General features: G+C 40.6%; 1 long non-coding RNA gene across 4 annotated transcripts; it reads right to left on the reverse strand.

The window, feature by feature from the left end:
• Positions 1 to 959: 959 nt before the first annotated feature.
• Positions 960 to 21,372, reverse strand: LOC132682178 (uncharacterized). Of its 4 annotated transcripts, XR_009611516.2 has the most exons (4): positions 21,084 to 21,134; positions 15,279 to 15,361; positions 4,710 to 4,956; positions 960 to 1,758 (listed from the first exon to the last, which is right to left on the reverse strand). It is a non-coding gene; the product is annotated as an uncharacterized LOC132682178 (long non-coding RNA). The 4 variants fall into 4 exon arrangements; XR_009611515.3 differs by lacking the exons at positions 15,279 to 15,361; positions 21,084 to 21,134 and adding an exon at positions 21,267 to 21,372; XR_009611517.2 differs by lacking the exon at positions 15,279 to 15,361 and having other exon boundaries at positions 21,084 to 21,161.
• Positions 21,373 to 21,467: the final 95 nt, after the last annotated feature.

Genomic DNA, 21,467 nt, shown 5'->3' on the forward strand with positions numbered 1-21,467 from the left:
AGTATAGAGAACACACACACACACACAAACACAGATACAAAATCACTTTTTGACGTAATATTATAAAAGTTTGAAATAAGTTTTTAACAAAAACTTTAAAAAGTGGACATTTAGTTAGTCTTCAGGTTTGCATTAGGAGAAGCAATGCTGTTATGAATGCATTCTTGCAGATGGGCTCTGGGTACTTGTCTGCCCGTTTCTGTAGGATTTGTATGACCCTTTACTGCATCCAATCTGCTTTAAATCTCTCTCCCACAGTGCAGCCAGAACGAGCCATGCGACACGAGCGTCTCTTGAGTGTCTCCCCATTGCCTGCAAACTAAGTGTTTACAATATTTTTGTGACTTGTCCCAGCCTCCACGCCCACACTTCATCTCTAGCCATACAGGACAACATGCTGAAGTCAATTTTACAACTCTGCTTGTGCTCTCGCTGTTCCCTTTCTATTTTCACCTGATTCAATCTTACCCTTCAAGATTTCAGAAGCTTCCCTGAATTTCCAGCCTGGGTGAAATGCCAACTCTGACTCCATAGAATCCTTGCATAACTCTAACTTAGCAAAGGCATGAAAATGATCTCTCGATGGTCCCTCTGTGCCACTACCAGAGTAAACTGTCTTTGTGGAGAGGCCATGAGTTTTCATCCTTGTAACCACACAGTGCCCAGTGTAATGTGTAATGTCAGGCTTAATATAGGTTGGATTTTAATATTCATAACCATGGAAATAAGGTGTCTGTGCTGATGCATCATCACACACACTGCCAACCAATAGTGTGATTGGTGAGAATTGACTGTTTGGGATAGGAGAGGGTGGGAGGCCAGAATGCCTTCAGAACATTCTATGAATGAGGTGACCTAGGTGGAATCAATTGGAACTTCGTGGCCTAATGGAAGGGCTCAATTAACATTTGCTGAAATTGAATGAAATCAATCATTTATTTATTCATTCACTCAAAAATATTTTATTCAAAAATTGCAATATCCCAGAATAGTGCTGGAGGAATGAAAAGAAAGAAGTTGAGGCAGATATGTAAACAAAGCGTGACTATGTGATAGCGTGAGTGTCCTAATAATTCTCTGCCTAATGCGCTGTAAGGGTGCATAGGAGGAAGACACTAACTCCATGAGAAGGCATCAGAGAAGGTGTAGGAGTTGTTCGCCTGTTTTCCCTCCGATGCATCCTCTGCCCTTCTCTGTCCTCTACTGTGTGTCAGGGAGCGATATTTCCAAAGCTGTCTTGTCTCCTGGCTCCCAAGGAGGCCACTGCAGAGGCACGGTGGAGAACTGAAGGGCAAGTTGAGGGAATAAATCACTGTCTCTCTTTCCGTTCCTTTGTTTGGACGGGCATTCACTCCAGTAGCTGCTGAGTTTCCTGCATGACTCCAGGTTCCACTGGGCAGGTCCCTGTCATTCCAACGTTCTCCAAGCAGCACAGCTCCTTGGCTCTGCAAACACCATCTTCTTCCTGAACACCTCTTGCCTTTTCTAGTCTCTTGACTGTCCCCAGATAGGCTTCTTGGCTTTTCTATTGCCTGTGAAATCCATATTCAATAGTAAAAGTCAATGAAACACCTCAACTGCTCTTTCCCAACTCAGCCTTGGCTGATTGAGAAGCTTCCCACAGAAAGGCAGATTTAAAAGCTAGTACAATGGGGCTGATTCTACAGATTTCATTCCTTTTCATACTTAGTATTCTGCTACTGTCTTGTTTGTGGCTATAGGCAAAGTTTTAATTTGTCCTGGACTCATATTTCTTACCTAAAAAAAATCAGAAAAAATATAATGTATTTGGTCATCTTGGAATTCACTCATTCATTCATTCATGCATGCATGCATTTGGCAAATTTTGCTGAAGCTCTACCCCCTGGAGATGCCATGCCAGACCTAGGAATGTATCACTATCAGGAAAGATGTGATCCAGGTTGCACCACAGACAAAGGGAATGAAAGATGCTTGAACCACATTCACTTTTGGAAGATGCTAGCTTTGATAACAGCACCTTAATATTCATATTTCCTTTAAAGCATTACCTTTTCCAGATCAGCATGCTTGATCCTTGAACAATGCAGGGGTTAATATGCTGACCTCCTGCATAGTTGAAAACCCACGTATAACTTTTGAGTTCCCCAAAACTTAACTACTAAGAGCCTACTGTTGACTGCCTTAACAATAACAGAAATGGTCAATTAACATATATTTTGTATGTTGCATGTGTTAAATACTGTATTCTTATAATAAAGGAAGCTAGAGAAAAGAAAATGTTTTTAAGAAAGTCATAAGGAAAAGAAAATACATTTATAGTGCTGTACCAGAATTTATCAATCAATCAATCAATCAATAAAAAGCCATGTGTAAGTGGACCCATGCAGTTCAAACCATGTTGTTCAAGGGTTACCTGTGTTAGTAAATGACCATGTTATTGTTTGAGGATCACAAAGTCTGTGGAAATCTCTCATTAAAATTAGATGGAGGCCACAGAATTTTTTAGCTCATGCAGCTTTATAAATACAACTAAAGGAATTGTGAAATTTATAGTTTTGAATAACCCCAAAGTGATTTGCTGTAACCTTCTTAATCAACAGACCTGCAATTAGGGAACACATGTGCCCTCTTTGTGGATCACTCTGAATGAAATATGTTTGGCAAGAATTTCTTCTCAGAAACTGCTTTTGTTCAGGAATGCTTGCCCTTCCTTTATGTGCTAGGATAGGGTCTTTCACAGTGAAGAATAAATGATTATCTCAAAAGGATGAGGGATGAACTTAATCAATCCCTTATTCTGTAGGTGGGAGCATATCAAATTCATTGAATTTTGATCAGGAGAAATCTTAGTTTTATATACTTTCAGAATATAAATTTTAATATCCTCCAGAAATACATTTCAGTATCAGGAAGTTTTTCATCTTATCTAAACCTCCCAGGCTGTTCTTAGCGACAATGAAGGACAATTGGCTACAATCCTCTGTATCACAGACTGAAACCATAACTATGTGTGCATTTACTCTTCCATTCAACAAATTTTTACTGAGCATCTACTACTAAGAGTCAGGCCCTGGGATAAAATAGTGAGCAAAACCACACATGGCCCCGGAGATTTCATGGCCAAAGGATCTTTGTTTCTTATATTTTTCTTTGACCTATTTTTCCAATCGTTAATTTCTATTCATACCATCTCATTTACATGCCGTGTGGTTTTGGGTAAGCCATTAATACTGTGAAATCAGTTTTCTGAATCTGTAAAATGGGGTCAGGTGTACTATTTAGTTCACAGAGTTGTTTTGAGGCTTGAATGAGCAAATTGATGCTCAACGGCTTCTCTGAGTCTCAGTTCATTTGTTTTTAAAGTGGAAATAACATTACATACTTTCCAAAATTGGGTTGAGTATTAAGTGAACTAACATATGTGAAAGCAAAGGTACGTTGCAGTTACTAAATAAATGTTATTTCCTTCCTACCTTTTTTTTTTTAGTAGTACCACTAAAAGTTACAAGAAATCCTTAATATCACAGTTGATTGCCCTCTAGGGTTACCCAACCTTGCATACAGTAAGTTAAGCATCCCACTTTGGCTCAGGTCACGATCTCACAGTTCATGGGTTCGCACCCTGCGTTGGGGTCTGTGCCGACAGCTCAGAGCCTGGAGCCTGCTTTGGATTCCGTGTCTCCCTCTCTCTCTGCCCCTCCCCTGCTTGTGCTCCATCTCTCTCTCAAAAATAAACAAACACTAAAAAATTTAACAACAACAACAACCCAGAGAGCCCTGTAAGATAAAACACAGATTTTGCAAAGCAGATAATCCATTCTCCTTCCTGACATTCTGATTACCATTTTGTGTGTTCTCAGGGCAACTCAGATTATAGTACATTTTCAATTACCTAACCGATAGAAGGGAGAAATGGTGAAAATAATCTACTATGACAGATAACCCAAACCCTGGATAGATGCAAAAATCATTAATATTCATTTATTTTAGAATGTTTGCTGATTCAATCCACATTTATCAAAAGTTTTCCAGGCAAAGCCTTATGTTGGGTGCTATTTGTTTCAAAATAATTGTGACAACAGATTTACCCTAGCAATTGATTGGCTTGTACTTATTTTTAAATTGGTTTACATTCCTTAAGCACAGGGTGGCTGATGTTAGAAGATGGGGCAGCTCAAGGTGGAGTGGTAAGAGAAGGGTCAGGCTGAGATTAGAAATTCACTCCAGCAATAGTCTGTGTGTAATTTCACCTGTAAAATGATGACTTCCCAGAAAGAAAGAAAGTTTAGCACTTCATGAGCAGGACTTTCAGCCTGAGAGAGCCTTAAGGACATTTCTACATGACTGAGCGCTACCCTCCCTCTCTATAGAGGCTGCAGTGATTACCTTCGATCATGTGCCTCCAATGAGCCATGGAGAGGGTACTGGGCACAGGATACAGATATTTCCAGTGTGAGCCTACAGGGAGCATCAGGTACTGAAAGGATGATTTAAAGGATCACCCACTTCTTCACACGATTCAACACTGGAGGATGGGATGACCAGCGAACTGTACAAAGGGAACACCAACTGATAAAACAGCAATGCATCTCTTCTACGATTTCTTTAAAATGGCCCTGGTAATTTAAGATGGAAATACCTGTTTACTGGATTTTAATTTAGTAAATTAAAATCATGCACCAAGATCATTTGGGAAATGAAGGGCAACAAAGCCAGAGTCAACTCACGAAATATGTTTTGGTCTCGACAGGGAAGCTTCTGAAGTCTGTGAAGTCTGTTTTGAGATGTCAGGGTGCTTTGGGTGTTGCTATGACCAAGTTCCAATTCTTCCTTTAGTAAACCTAGGCAGCATTTGGCAGTATCCATTCAAGAGTATACCATTCTCATTAAATGTTCTAGCAATTCAGAGTAGTGAGTTCTTGGTGTATCAGATTTGGAGTCGGAGGGAAGAACATTGAGTAGGCACTTCTGCACCTGTGGTGGGGGTAGAGATGTCATTTACATTTTGGCATAATTATTGACAAAGTTAGGGATGAATGGATGAATACGTTGATGTGGTATTTACATTCGCTGAGAATTCAATGTAGAAAGCCGATAATTAGGATATTTGGAAACATGTAGTTTTGAACATTTTTCTCTTTCACTGGGAAAGTACATGGGACACAACTAGAAGCCCTGTATAGTGGACAGGAGACTAAGAAGATATTCATAAATTTCTCTCATGCTCCCTAATCAAAATGTTCCTGTGTTTCCTTCTCAAAAATCATCACTGTATCAGGAAACACATATCTCCGTGATATCTCCTGAATCCAAATAGGATCAAATGAAATGAGTTTATTTCTCCTTCTTGAAAAATCCTTTTTTTTTTTTTTTTTTTTTTTTGTACCAGGAAGAGATAAATATCTCCAAAGGAAAATGAAGAGGAACTCAGAGGAGAATCTAATTGCCCACTTCAATCACTCCCACTCAAAATGCCTGGCTAAAAGATGGGCAGACAGAGCAGCAGCCTTTTGGCAAAAATTTTAATAAAAAGAAAGGGGAAAAATTGTTCCAGCAAGAGTTCTGTAGAAAAATGGAGACAGCTGCTGCTTTTTCTCCAGCCTGCTATCTCTTTTACCAGACCCGAAGACCATCCAGTTCTTAGTTTTAATTAATCACTTGCAGGTTTGATGGTAGAGAAAAATGGGGTTCACCTACTGCCTCTTGGCCAAGGAGCAAAGTTCCCAGAGAGGGGTGGACTACATGTCAGTCAAGGAAAAAAAAAAAAAAACAAAACACTTCCAAAGAGACAAGAATGTGAATTTTTCTTAATGTTTCCTCAGTGGCTTTCATTTTCCTCACTGAGGCGACTTTGCAAGCCCTATTATCAACCCATTTTAACTTTTTGCACCCCTGTAAAATCAAACTCAGATCAACACAACTACTTTAAAGTTGTGTCCAGATCCCTCCAACATTCCGAAGCCCTCATTCAAATTCTTTCCCCTCCAGGAGGCCTTCCTTGATTAATTAAAACATCCACACTGTCTAAACTTCCTCCATCTGAGGAAGAATCCTGGGGCCGCTTTTAGACTAAGCTGGAGCAGGGCAATTGCAAGCACTAGAATGAGAGCCAAAGAAGCAAGAAAGCCAAAGGTCGGTTTTTGAAAAGCAGCTGAGTCATACTTGAATCCAATTTAAAGGCTGTAGTTAGGACTCGAGGCTGGGACTAAGAATTTGGAACTGCAGAATTAAATCAGGAACCTAGATTTCATGCTGTTTAAGAGGAAAGCGTCAGAGTATTGACCATGAAAGAGACGAACTCCCCAGGGTCCACACTGGCTGGTAGCTGGCATCAGTGGTGGAGGGAGAGTGTCGGAGCCCTACAAGGTTCTTGAACTGCTTGGCTCGCACCAAGCACTAATTAATGCATTTTCTGTTTTCTTACGTAACCCTACAAAAAACCCAGGGGCTTCTGGTGTCTTAAGGAGGTCAAGTTGGAGAAGGTCAGTTAGTGTTAACATAGAAATAAAAAGGAAATCCATTTTTTTTTACCTGCCTCTATTAAAGAACTTTCAAGGGGATCCGATTCTACATTGACTGCTCCTTTTTAATTGTCCAAGACCCTGCAGCCTTTCTCATCACAAACTCCAAACTTCCTTCACTGCTCAGCCTGAGATTTTCTTCACTCTGTTCCCCTGGCAGGAGTCCTTCATTATGTACATAGTGAAACCTCTCGACTATTCTTACAGGTTTCTTCTCAGTCTTCTGTTTGGTCCTCTCAACCCATTGTCCAGATTCTACATCAGACAGATCAAGGACCTGGACTAGCCCAGCCTTGTTAGCAGGCAGGAAGTTGGGGAAGAAGGCAGCAGGCTGTGCTCATTAGTGAGTCTTGGCTCCCGCTCAGCTTTTTGTCTTTTATGTTCCCCTGCGTCGATCCTCTTGTTTTTGATGAGCCCTGCTTTTCTGACCCCAGTAAAATAGTCTGTCCCATCACTTTGACCTTTCCAGATTTGAATTCCTAGAGGATAAGGTCTAAAATATTAGGCACTTTCGAATCACTTACCGTGTGATGCAAATAAGCTACTTGTAATCAGAATGACAGTGGGGAAGATTAGATCTGAAATGACTTAGAGAAAAGTGGAAACGCAGGGCTGAATCTCGTTGGGTAGGTGTCCAGTTGAGTCAGGGGCAGTAGGAAGGATTGAAGACACTGGCATATCTACTCAACTTCTTAATGATCTTTTCACAGTAACCCATTTGCTTTGAGGACTGCATAAGGTAGTGTTGTTATAGAAACATAATCCCGAATATAGGGAACATTTAGGGAGGAATATTAATAATAGATACCATTTACTGAAAATTCACTACATGCTAGACTCTATTACATACTTTGATAGTTCTTATAATAGACCTAAAATGTAGCTATTTATCTATCCCCATTTTACAGTTATAGATGCTGAACCTCGTTCTGAAGAATTTATCTAAGGTCATGCAATGAATAAATGACAGAACAGTAAATTAAACTCATGCTTTCTTCACCATTAATCTGGATTCACAAATGCACCTACCCATACACAGAACACATGCCTCATGTGACTACATGTACCAGATACAGGACACATGCACAGCATGTATAGTACATATTTATATACCTACTTATTTATACCTAGAACTATATGTGTATCAGACCAAATAGAACTATTAAGAATAGAAAGAGGCAGTGGGTTAATATTGTTGTGACCAAAGGGATCAAATTTCATCTGAAACAAAATTCAGTTTTATAGGAGGTTTTCAAAAGGACAGAATTATCAATTATTTTGGTTTATCCTCACATGCTATCACTGCAGTTACTCATTTTTCTTGTAATGTGAATTTTATAACTAAACTTAAGGAAATAGTTTTCCATTTAACTTAAAGATATTCATGGGGTATGTGAACTTGATTTTTAAAGTGGGGGAAGGTAAAAGATAAAAGCAGAGCGTGGAATGTGGGCATGGGGGGAGACCAGAAAGGCTCATGTCTTCATTCAATTCTGTGTCAGTTACGACCACCCCTTCCATACCCAACACATAGCAAACGTGTTACTGAGAAGGTGGATGCGAAGTCTCCATGTTCCAGGAGCTCATCTTCTGATAAGTCAATAATGAATAAATGTGATTGGTGCTCAATGTTCTCAAGCCATGGGACTGCAAAGGAGAGAGCAACTCATTCTATAGATACACGGATGGATTGAAAAGGAAGTTTTCTGCTGTGTCATAGGATGGAAAGGCATTTTAAAAATGGAGAACAAGAGGCGCCTGGGCGGCTCAGTCAGTTAAGCATCTGCCTCTTGATTTCGGCTCAGGTCATGATCTCATCATCATGAGATTGAGCCCTGCATTGGGCTCCATGCTGAGTGTGGAGCCTGCTTAGCGTTCTCTTTCTCCCTCTCCCTCTGCTCCTCCCCAGTTTATGTACACACGTGCAAGCTCTCTCTCACTCTAAAAAGAGAGAAATAAGAAAGAAAGAAAGAAAGAAAGAAAGAAAGAAAGAAAGAAAGAAAGAAAGGGAAAGAAAGAAAGAAAGAAAGAAAGAAAGAAAGAAAAGGAAGGAAAGAAAGAAAGAAAGGAAAGAAAGAAAGAAAGAAAGAGAAAGAAAGAAGAAAGAAAAGTTTAAAAAAATGGAGAACAAAGGATAGGACAGTTCTATTGGGAGTTCCTGCATGAGCAAAGGTAGGGAGTTGCAGAACAGGCAGTGCTTGCAGAAAAACAAAGTAATTAGCTAGTTGACTACTTGGGGTTGGACAATAGGTATGGACCAAAAGAAAGCAAGTGGGATTAAAAATGTCTGGGGCCCTGCTGGAAATAGATACATTCATGTATTCTTCTGGTTCTCAAGGAAAACATGGAAGCTGTCTTCTTTGGATCAATATTGAAAAGTTGGCACAGCTAGAGGAATTTTTTTTGTTTAATAATTGGGCTTCACTGTCTCTCTCACCAGCTGAGAGAGGAGTTAGTTTCTTTTATAGTTAGTTTCTTTAAATATTAGTTTCCATGACTTCATTAACAAATTGCTAAAAGAACAGACATTTATTTTCTTACAGTGGTGGAGGACAGAGGTCCAAAATGATGTTAGAGGTCTAAAACCAAGGTGCCAGCAGGGCTGGTTCCTTCTGGAGGCTCCCGAAAAGAATCAGGTCCTTGTCTCTTCCAGCTTCTGATGGCTGCACACGTTCCCTGGCTTGTGACCACATCACTCCAATCTCTGCTCTGTCACATTGCCTTCTCGTCTCTACTCAAATCTTCCCTCTTTCTCTCTCATACAAGGACACTTGTGATTACATTTGTGGAAGATCCTGGCAAGCTCTCTATATCCAGATCCTTAATATAATCACCCTGCAAGGTTCTTTTTGCCATATAATAATTACAAACTCCAGGAATCCAGACGTGGTTGTCTTTGGATACCGTTATTCAGCCTACCGCAAGCATCTTGGCCTCTCAGTTCTTTGGTCCTTCCCAGATGGACTGTTTGTGTCTCCAGACACTGCTGAGATGTGTTTGGCTCCTTGGGCTGCACATTTCTCTTTCAGTGAACTCTGCAGCCATCTGAACCAATCGTGGCCTTGAGGTCTGCGTCTCTTCTGTGGAGGGTAGAATCTGGCTGAATGATCCTTGAATGACAGGATTTGATGTAAATAACATGGGGCAGGGAATGGCAGCTGCTGATAGCTAAGCAATGCCAGCAATGAAAGGATCAGAACACATGGAAGAAGGTGCTAGGACATGTTGAAAATTCGGGTGCTTGCTGTTGGTACAGGGCCAGATCGATAAGAACAAGGGACAGAGAAAGGGCAGCTTTGCAGACAAATTTCTGCAGACATCAAAGTCCCTCTTTCCAGTTTTGCCCTGGAGCCATCTTCTTTTGTTGTTTTTCCCTGCCCACGTCCAATCTGTCACACTAGCCTGCTGGTTCTGTCTCTTTACATCCCTGTGTCTATTCTTTTCCCATCTGATCATTTACATCTACGAGGCTCTGATTCCCTGACCTGGTCCATGAAAACCTGAACTGCTCATGTTCGCCACTCAAGCCTCTCTGGCGATCACACCAGCTGCATTTCTCTCTTCATTTGTCTTGCTGGTCTCTTTTCTGTTTCAGTGCAAATGATCAATCCCTATCGTTTTCTCCAGAGACCCTTCCCTCTTACCTTTATCTCAAGGCACGGTTGAGCTCCCTATTTGGGAGCTGGGAAAACTATCTTGCCTAGTTTTCCTTATGTCATCGTACATAGTACTTCTCTTTCTTTTCAGTGGTCGCATTTTCTGGCCTGCCTGCCTTCCACATCTCTGGAAATTTCGTGACACGGAAGCCCCTAATCCCATCAACATTGGCTAAAATACCACCTTCTCCATTAGCTCTGTAATTAAATGGAGAGTCAGTGTGGTGCAGTCTTCCAGCTGCAAGGGCACTGAGTACTTTCACTTTATACGTCATTGGGTGGTGGTAAGGCTGGAATTATACGGCACGGGAGCTTAGAATAATGTGGGGATGTAGGAAGCACTCAGTAAACATTAGCAGTTGTCATTATCATGATTACTGGTTAGTTCCCTTAGTTTTACACTAAAGATCAGTTCTTTCTCACATTATTGATCAGTTAATATATGTAGATCCGTTCTTTCTAGTTTGCCTATCTTGTCCATTTTTGTAGCAAGTCTATATCAGTACAGACTACTTTTGAAAATGTGTTCTGCAGGGGCGCCTGGGTGGCTCAGTCGGCTAAGCGTCCGACTTCGGCTCAGGTCAGGATCTCACAGTTTGTGAGTTTGAGCCCCGCATCGGGCTCTGCTGACAGCTCAGAGCTCAGAGCCTGGAGCCTGCTTCGGATTCTATGTCTCCCTCTCTCTCTCTGCTCCTCCCCTGCTCATGCTCGGTCTCTCTCTCCTTCAAAAATAAATAAAAAATTAAAAAGAAAAAAGAAAATGTGTTCTGCAGTTCAATGACTAATGTTTTGATTAGTGTCTAGCACAGGACAAAGCCTTTAAGGACATTTATGAAGAATCGCTCAAATATGATAATTCTTTAAAAAAGATTCTAAAGAAGAAAAGAAACTATCGATGCCTCACACCACCTTCATCACGTGCTCTACTCGTTACCATAATCCAGAGCCATCAGCACACAGAGACGGCGGAAGTGACAATTTATCATGAGAGTTGGGACTGAGCGTTCTGACTTGATTGGACTTATTCTCTTAACCAATGCCAACTGTCAGGGGTAAAAGGATGGCTCATATAAGCAACTTGAATTTCAAAAGTGGTTTCTGTCTTCCTGATCTGATATGTAAGTTTATCACCTGATCAAGTGAGAAAAAGACCTGTTTAAGGTTATGTCAGGTGACACTGTTCTTCAGATTGAACTGAGCATTCTCCTGATCCAAATCTATCAATGTGTAGACCTTCTGCTTCATTTGTATTCACTCCCTAAGAGTGTGCCATATGCACTTACAAAGAAATACACATCTGTATCTGTAGGAGAGGGCCAGGCATCTCTGAAAAGAAGCCAGCCAGAAGGAAAAGGATGGATTCTGTCTACCTTGCTCACCAATGCATGGCATGAGGCACAACATGATGAACACATTGAAAGTGTGTCATAGAGGGGTGCCTGGGTGGCTCAGTTGGTTAACTATCTAACTCTTGATTTTGGCTCAAGTCCTGATCTCACAGTTTGTGAGATTGAACCCCATGTCAGGCTCTACACTGGCAGTGCAAAGCCTGCTTGGGATTCTCTCCCTCCCTCTCTCTCTCTCTGTACCTCCCTTGTGCTCTCTCTCTCTCTCTCTCTCTCAAAATAAATAAATAAACTTAAAAAAAAAATAAAGTGTGTCATTGATAAATGAACAAGTGAATGAACTGACAAGTCCAGGGACCGTGGAGGAGACATGACTTCTCTTCCTTTGAATATGAGAACACGGTTCCTCCTTGTCTATCCTCTACTGTAGGTCAGGTTGAGCACAACTTCGGAGTGTCTTCTCTGTAGAAGTCTGCTTAGGCCTTGAGGCCCCTAAAGGGAGGGGTGGAACAGGGAGTATCACAGTTGCTCCATCCTCTTTCTTCAAGGTCCACAAGGGCTAACTTAGGATGCATTAGCTCATTAAAGCCTTTATTCTAATGTAGTTACTATGCCTTTATTTTCTCCTTAAAGTGCAAATTATGAAGATTGCTTGTGTGAAAACTGACCTTTTTTTTTTTTTTTTTTTTACAAAATGTTTCCATACAGTCAACATGCCTTTGCAGTGTCATTTAGAAATATATTTGAGGCATTAAAAAGCAAAGAGAACTAGCATTATTTCTCTCTCATTTTCTGGAACAAAATTCCTACCCTTTTTTAAAAGGTAAAAAAAATAATACGTTTCTATACCATCCCCCAAAACAGTTTTTAGAAATACTTACCAGGTGCCAAGTAGTACTTGGTAGTGGATATTTGTTGGGATTAGCTGCCCAGCAACCACCTAGCTTTTCTACTTGGAAAGAATCCCATAGAAGTTGAAGGGAGACAGATATTAGGTTTAGTAGCTCCTTGGCTGCTAGAAGGTAAACACATGAACATGCCTGGTCCATCCAGTGCCCTCACCAGGGCATAGAATCCAGAGCCTATAATGTAAATACCTGAGAACAGCTTGGAAGTCTGGCTGACTCGCAGCGATGGTGCTCTGGTAAGTTGCAGGCCTCTATGGTAGCAGCATCCTGTATTCAGTAGGTGCTCGTGGTATCCATGCCCATGGTGATGATGCACAGTAAACCACGACGGTGACCGCAGCCTCCTGGCCACGTTCCTTAGAAGGCACAATTGAAGTTGTGTTTCTGGCTGCCTGGACTTTTCATGGCTCCTGACTTCTTCAAATCTGGTTTTAAAGCCTTCTCACTGATACTGGAAGAAGATGGTCTTCCAAAAGTTTCAGTGCAAATCAAACGACATTTATCAAAATTCAATGAGAAAATATGGTACCTAGCTCCTAGGCATTTATAGTTACAGATAAGCCTGTCTTTCAACAACCTTAATAACATATGTAAAAACGAAGATTCACAAATCCAATAAATTAAATGTGAGTATTTCTTTCATCCTAAAGGTTTTCTATAAATTGTTAACTCCCCTGTGGATTCCGAATAATGTAAGGGATATATAGACAATGCATTAAAATAAATATAGCTATCAAAATAGCCCACAAGAGGACACATTTAGTTAAAAAATATGTAGGGTTGCAATGGCAAAATGGCAATCTTGCATTCAGATGTCAAAATCTGAATTTGTAGGGAGGATGAGCAGATCTGAATTGTGGAGACTTGAAGCTCTTCTCCAGGCCCTGGTCTTCTCAGAACAACTGCTCTTTAGGGCTTTCCTCTTACACTTGGATTCCTGGATCTGAACCTCTTCAATTCAGCTAACACAATCCATCCTTTGAACAAAGCATTGCGGTATTTACCTAAGGACAGGGTAGAAGTGGTGGTTGTGGAGTTTATAGTTCATTTTAGAAGCACCGCCTTTCTTGATTTGCCTTCATACTGCGAGCACTTTGTTCCTCTTCGAAAAACATGTACTTATCATATTTCACTGTAATCAAGGAACCAAAAATAGTTCTGAAATGGGCTTAGCATCTTTACTCCAGGTGTGGAGTTTCTGTTGTTCTTTTCCGTCTTCAGGCCATGGTGGAAGAATCCACCTGGTTGTTTAGATTTCTGCGGCAATGTCAGCTGGTATGAATTCATCTGCACCCACCTAGTCGATATCTTAATTTTTAAACTATCTTAGAGAGAGATCCTAAGAGGAAATCAATCAATGGTGAAAATGAAGAAACATGGCTCTAATAATGGATAGCACTTCACTTTACTACATGGAAATTTGAAAGTACTATTTACAAGAGTAGTAAATGAAAAGTATAGTCTCTGTTGTATTTGTGGTTTTCTTAAGCCTTAAATGATCCCAGATTTGGGGGAGGAGAAAGCGAAAGGGAAGTTCACTAAGCTCTGATATTTACATTTCTCCCAGTCTCTGTGCCTAAGAAAAATGTCCTGTTTAAAAATGTGTGCAAAAATCCGTATATATAAGTAAGCATATACTTATAGCTGAAGAACCTTGTCTTGATAACTGTGCTCCTATATTTTAAAACTAATATCAACTTTTAAAAATGCTGAGTTGATTGCAATTTCTGAAGCTTTAAAGGCAAATTTGGCATTGCTGGAATCTTCATTGTGCTTCTTCTGGGTGATGAACTGATTCTTCTCTGAAACTCAACCTTCTTCTGTCGAGCCCCTTCATGCCTTCCAAGCACTTTTACAAAACTTTGCTCTGGGTAAGTTGAAATCTTTGGATGACCACGTTCTTTCATTCCTTCCCTGCTACCTATAAGCTGCCCTCCTCCCAAATTCAAAGGAGCAGGGACTCTCCTACTCTCCAGCGTCGGCACTGTGAATTCATGCCCTCTGCTCCCCCAGAGACTCCTCCATCAACTCCTCTCTTTTTTCTTTAGCCTCCCTTTACTACTGACACCCCCTTCTTATGCCTCCCTCACTCTTAACATAGAAACATATAGTCAGTTATCCCTCATGTGAGAGCCAAAACGCCAACATTTTATTAAGCCCTAAACATTCTCTGTGTCAGCTCTTTGAGGGACAAACCCAGCCCTGCTCTGTCTCTTACTCACTCTGACCCTGTGGTCTGACTTCCAATCCCACCCGCTGCGACAAGGCTCTGACACAGGCCCCCGATTATCCACAATCATGGAAGCCAGCAGACTCATCCCAGTTCATATCTCACTAGATCTGCCTTATATTTGATCCTAATGGTCACAACCTCAAATTAAAAACTCTCCTTGGGGAGCCTGGGTGGCTCAGTTGGTTAAGCATCCCACTTAGGCTCAGGTCAAAATCTTGTGGTTTGTGGGTTTGTGCCCCACATTGGGCTCTGAGCTGACGGCTCAGAGCCTGGAGCCTGCTTCAGATTCTGTGTCTCCCTCTCTCTCTCTGCTCATCCCCTGCTCACTTGTGTTCTGTTTCTCTCTCTCTCAAAAATAGATAAACATTAAAAAATTTTAAAAAGCCTCTCCTTCATTGGCTCCTCTGGCATTTCTCTCTTAAGGTTTCCATGCTTCCCCTCTGACCTCTCTTTACCACGTATAGATTTATTATTTTGGGCCAAATTTTTGGTATTCCCCAGGATTATGTCCTTAACACTGCCCTCTCCCCTTTATGTTTCCCACCAAAGCCCATGGTTTCATTTATGACCGATACTCTGGTGATCCCCTAATCCATATTGTTCATAGATCTTTCTGTCAGCCTCCAGCTCACATTTTCTGTAATGTGTGAGACATGTCCAAGACTTAATTTGTTACACTGTTGCTCCAATCCTAACTTTGCATCCTCCAGTGACCCTAGGAGGAAACAAAGACACAGCTTAAAACATCTTAGATATTTTCTGCATTGACCCTGATTCCGCCATGCTTCCCATCTGTTACTAATTCCTATATTCTGCCTTAAGCCAGATTCTCTGTAAACCACCATCTCTTTCTTGACCATGGCCATTTCTCTAGTCTTAGTTTCAGGACCATATTCCTTCTCCTCTTGACCACTGTAACAGCTTCCTGAGAACTGGTTTCCGCCCTGCCTCTACTCCCTCTACTGCAATGCTCTTTACTGCTGCCATAGCAGTGTTTTCTGAATCACAAAACTGCTTATGTGACTCCTTTGTTTGAAAACTGTAAATGTCCACATCCTTCATAGAGTTTTCAGGATAAAGAGCCAATCCCTTAGTTTAATGTGCAAGGTCTTTATGTTTTAGACTCCTCTCTTCTCTGTACGATGTTTCCAAAGTTTGTTTCTAGGAATACAGGGGGAAAGAGGGAGAGGGGTTCTTTTTTCCCACTGAAGGCCTTTCATATGTTAATGTGCACTATTAGTCTACCAGAGGTGATACAGTTTATAACCATACGGTGTTTCCTCAAATTGTTTGGCGGAGGCATCTTTTTTTCCAAGGACACTTGCCCTTAGACACTATAGTGTAGCCAAATGGAGATTCTTGAGGTTCCCAGGAAATATACTTTTTTAAAATATGAAATTTATTGTCAAATTGGTTTCCATACAACACCCAGTGCTCATCCCAACAGGTGCCCTCCTCAACACCCATCACCCACCCTCCCCTCCCTCCCACCCTCCATCAACCCTCAGTTTATTCTCTTATCATTTGGCTCTCTCCTGTGAAAATATGCTTTTTTTTCACCTCTGCCTCACACAGGCGTACCCCTCTGCCTACCATATCTTTTCCTGATGGTTCCTATTTTTTTTGTAGGATTAGTATCACTGCCTCTGAGCATTCCTCCCTGCTTGTCTTCACCTCCTGGATCTGATTTTGAACTTTTTCCCCCATGTGCTCGTTAAACTCCAGTCAAAGTGTATACGATGTATTCACATCTGACTCTGTAACAGTCAGACTATGTCCTATTTCACTTTGTGTCATAGGCATCAATATATATTGCCTGGCACAGAATAGATGTTCAATAACTGTTTGCTGGATTTAAAATGAATAAATGGGTTGGGTTGGAGAAGAGGCAAATGTGACCCAAGATATGGCATTCTTGTGGAAAGGTTTGTGATCAGGACAATGGCTGCAACCAGCTGTGCGCTTCTTAGAAGGGGAGGGCTGGAATGTAAGGGGGGAGAGTAGAGAGAGCTTAGGGAGAGAGGGAACAAATGTCCTGCTGGAGGAACTGGATTGGGGCCTTGCTTCCCTGCTAATCTATAATAGATAATTTAACAAAATCAGATTTTTAAATGACTTTTGTCTGATCATTAAAAAACATTTACGTTTGTTATGGAAAATGTGGAAGTCGCAGGGAAGCACAGTGAAGAAAATATTACCATTACTAAAAAAAAAAAAATCGTTCTTAAGATCCAGGATGAAGTTGCCGCTCAGATCAGCAAAATTGAATTATACTAACATTATTTTGAGACATGCTTTTCTTTATTTAATGATGGGCTATAATCATTTTTCCAGGTCATTTTATATTCTTACACAATGTGATTTTTAATAACCGCAGTGCATTCCATTGTATGCTTCCTCCAACTTTGTTTGATCATTAATTATTATTGGATATTAGGCTGTTTAAAATTTTTTACTACTTTAACATCACGATGAAGGTACTTGTACTTAAGAAATTTCTGGGTCAAAGGGTTCGTACATTCTGGTGATTCTGATTGCAATTTGTCTTTTAGAAAGATGATATCAATTTGTACTTTAATCAACAGTATATGAGAGTGATAATTTTCACTCATTCTCATCAATTGGATTCCAAAAAGAACTCTCTCCTATTTGGGAGATAAAAAATGGTATCTCCCTTAATTTCAGGGGTTTTTTTTTTTTGTTATTAATGATATTACAACTTTATTCATTAAGTTTTTGACCATTTGTATTTTTCCTTTATAAAATGTCCTTTGTCCATCTCTATTGGGCTATATATTTTGATTTTATGGATGAATATGTAATGTGGATTAATTACTAAATTACCTTTTGAAACACAGATTAGTGTTATTAAAATAGTTAATGATAAATATTACAGATGTTCTAAAACTAAAAATTTAGATGTCAGTAAATCCTTAAAACTAGATGGCAGCCATTTAGTCTTGGTAGTTCTCAAGAATGAAATTGTAGAATTTTTGGCCAATTAATTGCTTCCCTCTCATCTGTGTTCCCAGAATATACTTTATTATATTATATTTTTATTTTATTTTTTTAATTAAACATGTTTTTTAATGTTGATTCATTTTTGAGAGACAGAGAGAGGACAGAGCATGATCAGAGGAGGGGCAGAGAGAGAGGGGGACACAGAATCCAAAGCAGGGTCCAGGCTCTAAACTGTTAGCACAGAGCCCAACGTGAGGCGGGAACTCACGGACGGGGAGATCATGACGTGAGACAAAGTCGGCCACTCAACTGACTGAGCCACCCAGGTGCTCCCCAGAATATATTTTAAATCATACCATATGCAAGTATTCTTAATTATGTTTTGACCAGCACGCTCTGTGTGGGCCTTTGAGTGAAGGACCACAGTCTTTGGATTTAGAAAAAGCTGGGTTAGAAGCTCCACTTTTATAGTTCGTGAATTTGAAATTCAGTCTCCCTAAAGTTAAGTTTGTTTTATTTTCTGTAACAAATCGGCTTAACAAACAATTGGGTTAATATCTTTGACACTGGGTTAGTGTTTAAGTGAGATATGATAAAAAGGAGTCTAGGTCAATACTTAGAACATAGTAGATGTGCTATAATGAACCTAATAATAGTATTTCGTGATTGTTTACTGTATATGATCTGGACAAAAAAATAATAATAGTGCACAAGCTTTGGCAAAACTCTGCCTCGTCCACACTAAGGAAGAGTCTGTCTTGCCAGCTTTGCTCCTGGCTCCATGTCTAAGCCTGGAGGTTTTGTGAGATCAGTTGGATGACAGACCAGACTACAGAGTTACAGTGAAAAAGGTGCTGAAGACGGATCTCCATGAGGCTGTGAGGCGACTGAGCCTCTGGCTGAAATAAACAGGCAAGATCTTCTGGCTCCAGAGCCTGTGTCCTTGCCAAATTTAATATATTTTAAACCAAATTTTTTATATATTTCCTAGACTGAGTTCCCTTCCCAATAATCTAGTTTCTGTGAGCAGCGTCCCTTTGGAGTCATCTCTATTTCCACTCTTTTCCTTAATTTGTCATCCTGTTGAGCTTTCTGAAATGTTTGCTAGAATCTCCCTTTCTGCTCCCATGTCTGCTGCCTAGTGTGGGTCCTCATCAATTTTGATTTGGGCAAATGCAGCTGCCTGCTTTCCTGTCTCCCAACTGGAGACCCTCCATGACATGATTGCTCGCCATCTACGTCAAATCCAAGTCCTCTTGTTCTCTTAAAGCCCTGTCATTTTGTTACCAGGTTTGGATCCTTAGACCCAGCAATTATACAAACAAGGTTGGACCCCAAATTTAAAAGCACTGGCAAGTCTTTACTGGGGCAACAGCTGCAGCGGAAGGGAGACACGATCACGACAAAGGTGCCAGGTGGACTCCCTGAACAACAGCGGGAAAATACAGGGAGTTGGGCACACAGGAACAGTTGACAAAACATGCTTATTCATACATCATATATTGCATTTGCATGTTAAGTCTTCACCTCTGGGGATGATTTTTAGCATTGTAATGAGGGGAAACGTCTGTGAAAAGTCACACTTGGCAGCCATCTTGTCTTGGACTAATTTGAAGGGTCTAGGCTTGCTTCTTGGCTGGTGCTTTGCTCTGCAAGAAAAAGCAATAGCTGCCAGCAGGTTGTTCTGCAAGAAAAGTGATAACAGTCACCAGGGAGTGTCCCTGGTGCATAGGAGCTTGTTTCCCGGATCCCTGACTCTCTCATCAGTTTGGCCCCTATATTCATTGTATTCAGTCACACTTTTTCCTACTATCCGGTGTGACCTTCCTGTCCTGCAGAACACAAATCATGCTTATTTTTGGTGCCCCTGGTGCTCTTCCTTCTGCTCAGAGCAACCTATCAAAATCCTGAGCACCTCTCAAGGCTTAGCTTGCGTTCTTTCCTCCATGAGGCTTTCTCAGATTTGTGTCTTACTTTTCTGAGTCCCTGTTCCCTGATAATTACATTTAAGGTCAATGGTTTTTGTGTATCGTTTTTTTCTCTGCAGCCCTGCTGTGGAGACTCTGGAGGGAATGCTCATCTATACACATCTATGGCTTTTCCAGTGACTGGTCCAGGTCTGGTACACATACTTTCTATCAATGCCTTATGAATAGGATGTGGCTGCAATGGGACAGCCCCAGACTGTCAGGGTCCTTTCTGCCCCCGAGCCTTCATTTGCTGCTGGGAATGCTCCCTCCCTCTAGCACATCCTGTACAGTCCTTGATGATCTGCCGATCTTTCTTGCCAACCACAGCTCTTTCTCTTTTTCTCTCCCGAAGATTTTTCTGGTGTATATTGATCTCCGCCCTTCCTACTCTGCGCAGCACAAATTGTCATCTCTATCCTTTTTGACACTTAACTGTATGCTGTTGGTTATAGCCACATCAGTACTTCATGTTTGGTGAGCTGTGAGCATTTTCTACTTTGAGAAGCCTGGGGCCTGTTTTCAGGCTGAGGAGCCTCCTTATGTTTCCCTTCTTCCACTCTCAGGCCCTAGGGATAACTCAGCCTTTCTTTCGTCTTTGCAATAACCTCTACCTACTTTATTTCTTGGGTTCTTTTACTATTAACACTGGCTGAAGAGTCAGCCCCTTGTATTATGCAAACAAGCATAGAGTTCTTTTAAATTTTTAGGGCTCAGCTAATAACTAAAGGGAATATGAATTTGAAGGAAAATACAGGGATGCTACACAGATACACAAAATAAGCTACACAAATATAAGGAATAATATTATGTTTATAATATTTTATTTATCATTTCTGATATTGTTTACCAGCTGCAACCCAGAAAGGCTGCTTATCTCTAGCATTTTTCTTGTAATTGAATAACTTAGTTACTTGCACAACAATTTACTATGCATAAGGCACTGGGATAGCACTGAGATTGGCAGATGGATAAGACAGAATTCCTGCCGTTAACCTACAAATATGCTCAAGCCCTTGTATTGGAAAAAGTACCAAATTCTCCTTACACCTCCTCATTTCTTCAGAACCTACAACATAGGTCTTAAAAGTCCCATTTTTCCATTGAGCTCTTTAGTCCTTAAAGTATAATTAGAGGGGGAATAATAGGCTCTAACTAGTGTCTTATAGTTGCAACTTCATCATAACTATAAAATGTTGGAACTGGCATTTTTAATATGAATGGTGGAAGCTATCCATGGACATGAGATTTATCATTCTAAGTAATTCTCTTGGGAGTCTACACATTTATTTCACTGATGTTGCTCTCGTTAAAAAACATTTTTTAGCATCTTTTTAGATATTGTTTTCAAACCAATCTGATCGCCATTTAGGCAAATTATACCCAACACATTTTAGCTGCACTTAATTTTGTATCCTAAATAGTAGACTCTAGCTTAATCACAAAACTTATTTTTTAGACTCAGCTTAGAATAACTTCTGGTTATTTCCAAAAAATATACATACGTACCCCCAGATGGTAAAAATTTGGCACTTTGGGGTAGATCTCGCACAAAATGTGCTTGTAGTTCTAAAAACAGATCATCAAATGGAATTCTCCGTAGGTTCTGAGCAAGGACAGAATGATTAAACTTTGTGTAAAGCTTCCCAAAGGGGTCATTTTGATTGACAATCCCATGCTAGGTTGGGTTACCTGGAGATAGACTTTGAGATGTAAAGTTGCCTGCAGAGCGCGTCCTGGGAAATGCTCTTGGGAGCACTTCCTTACCCTGTAAAGAAGTGAGAAAAGTAGGACTGGGTAGAAGGGAGAAGCGGACTCTCAACACAACTGTTGCATAGATACAAGGATTTAGGATTCTAGAAGACCATAAAACATTCCAATAAGTCATATGCC

The sequence above is a fragment of the Panthera onca genome, chromosome A1 (assembly GCF_046562875.1).
Source record: "Panthera onca isolate mPanOnc1 chromosome A1, mPanOnc1 haplotype 2, whole genome shotgun sequence".
NCBI lineage: Eukaryota > Metazoa > Chordata > Mammalia > Carnivora > Felidae > Panthera > Panthera onca.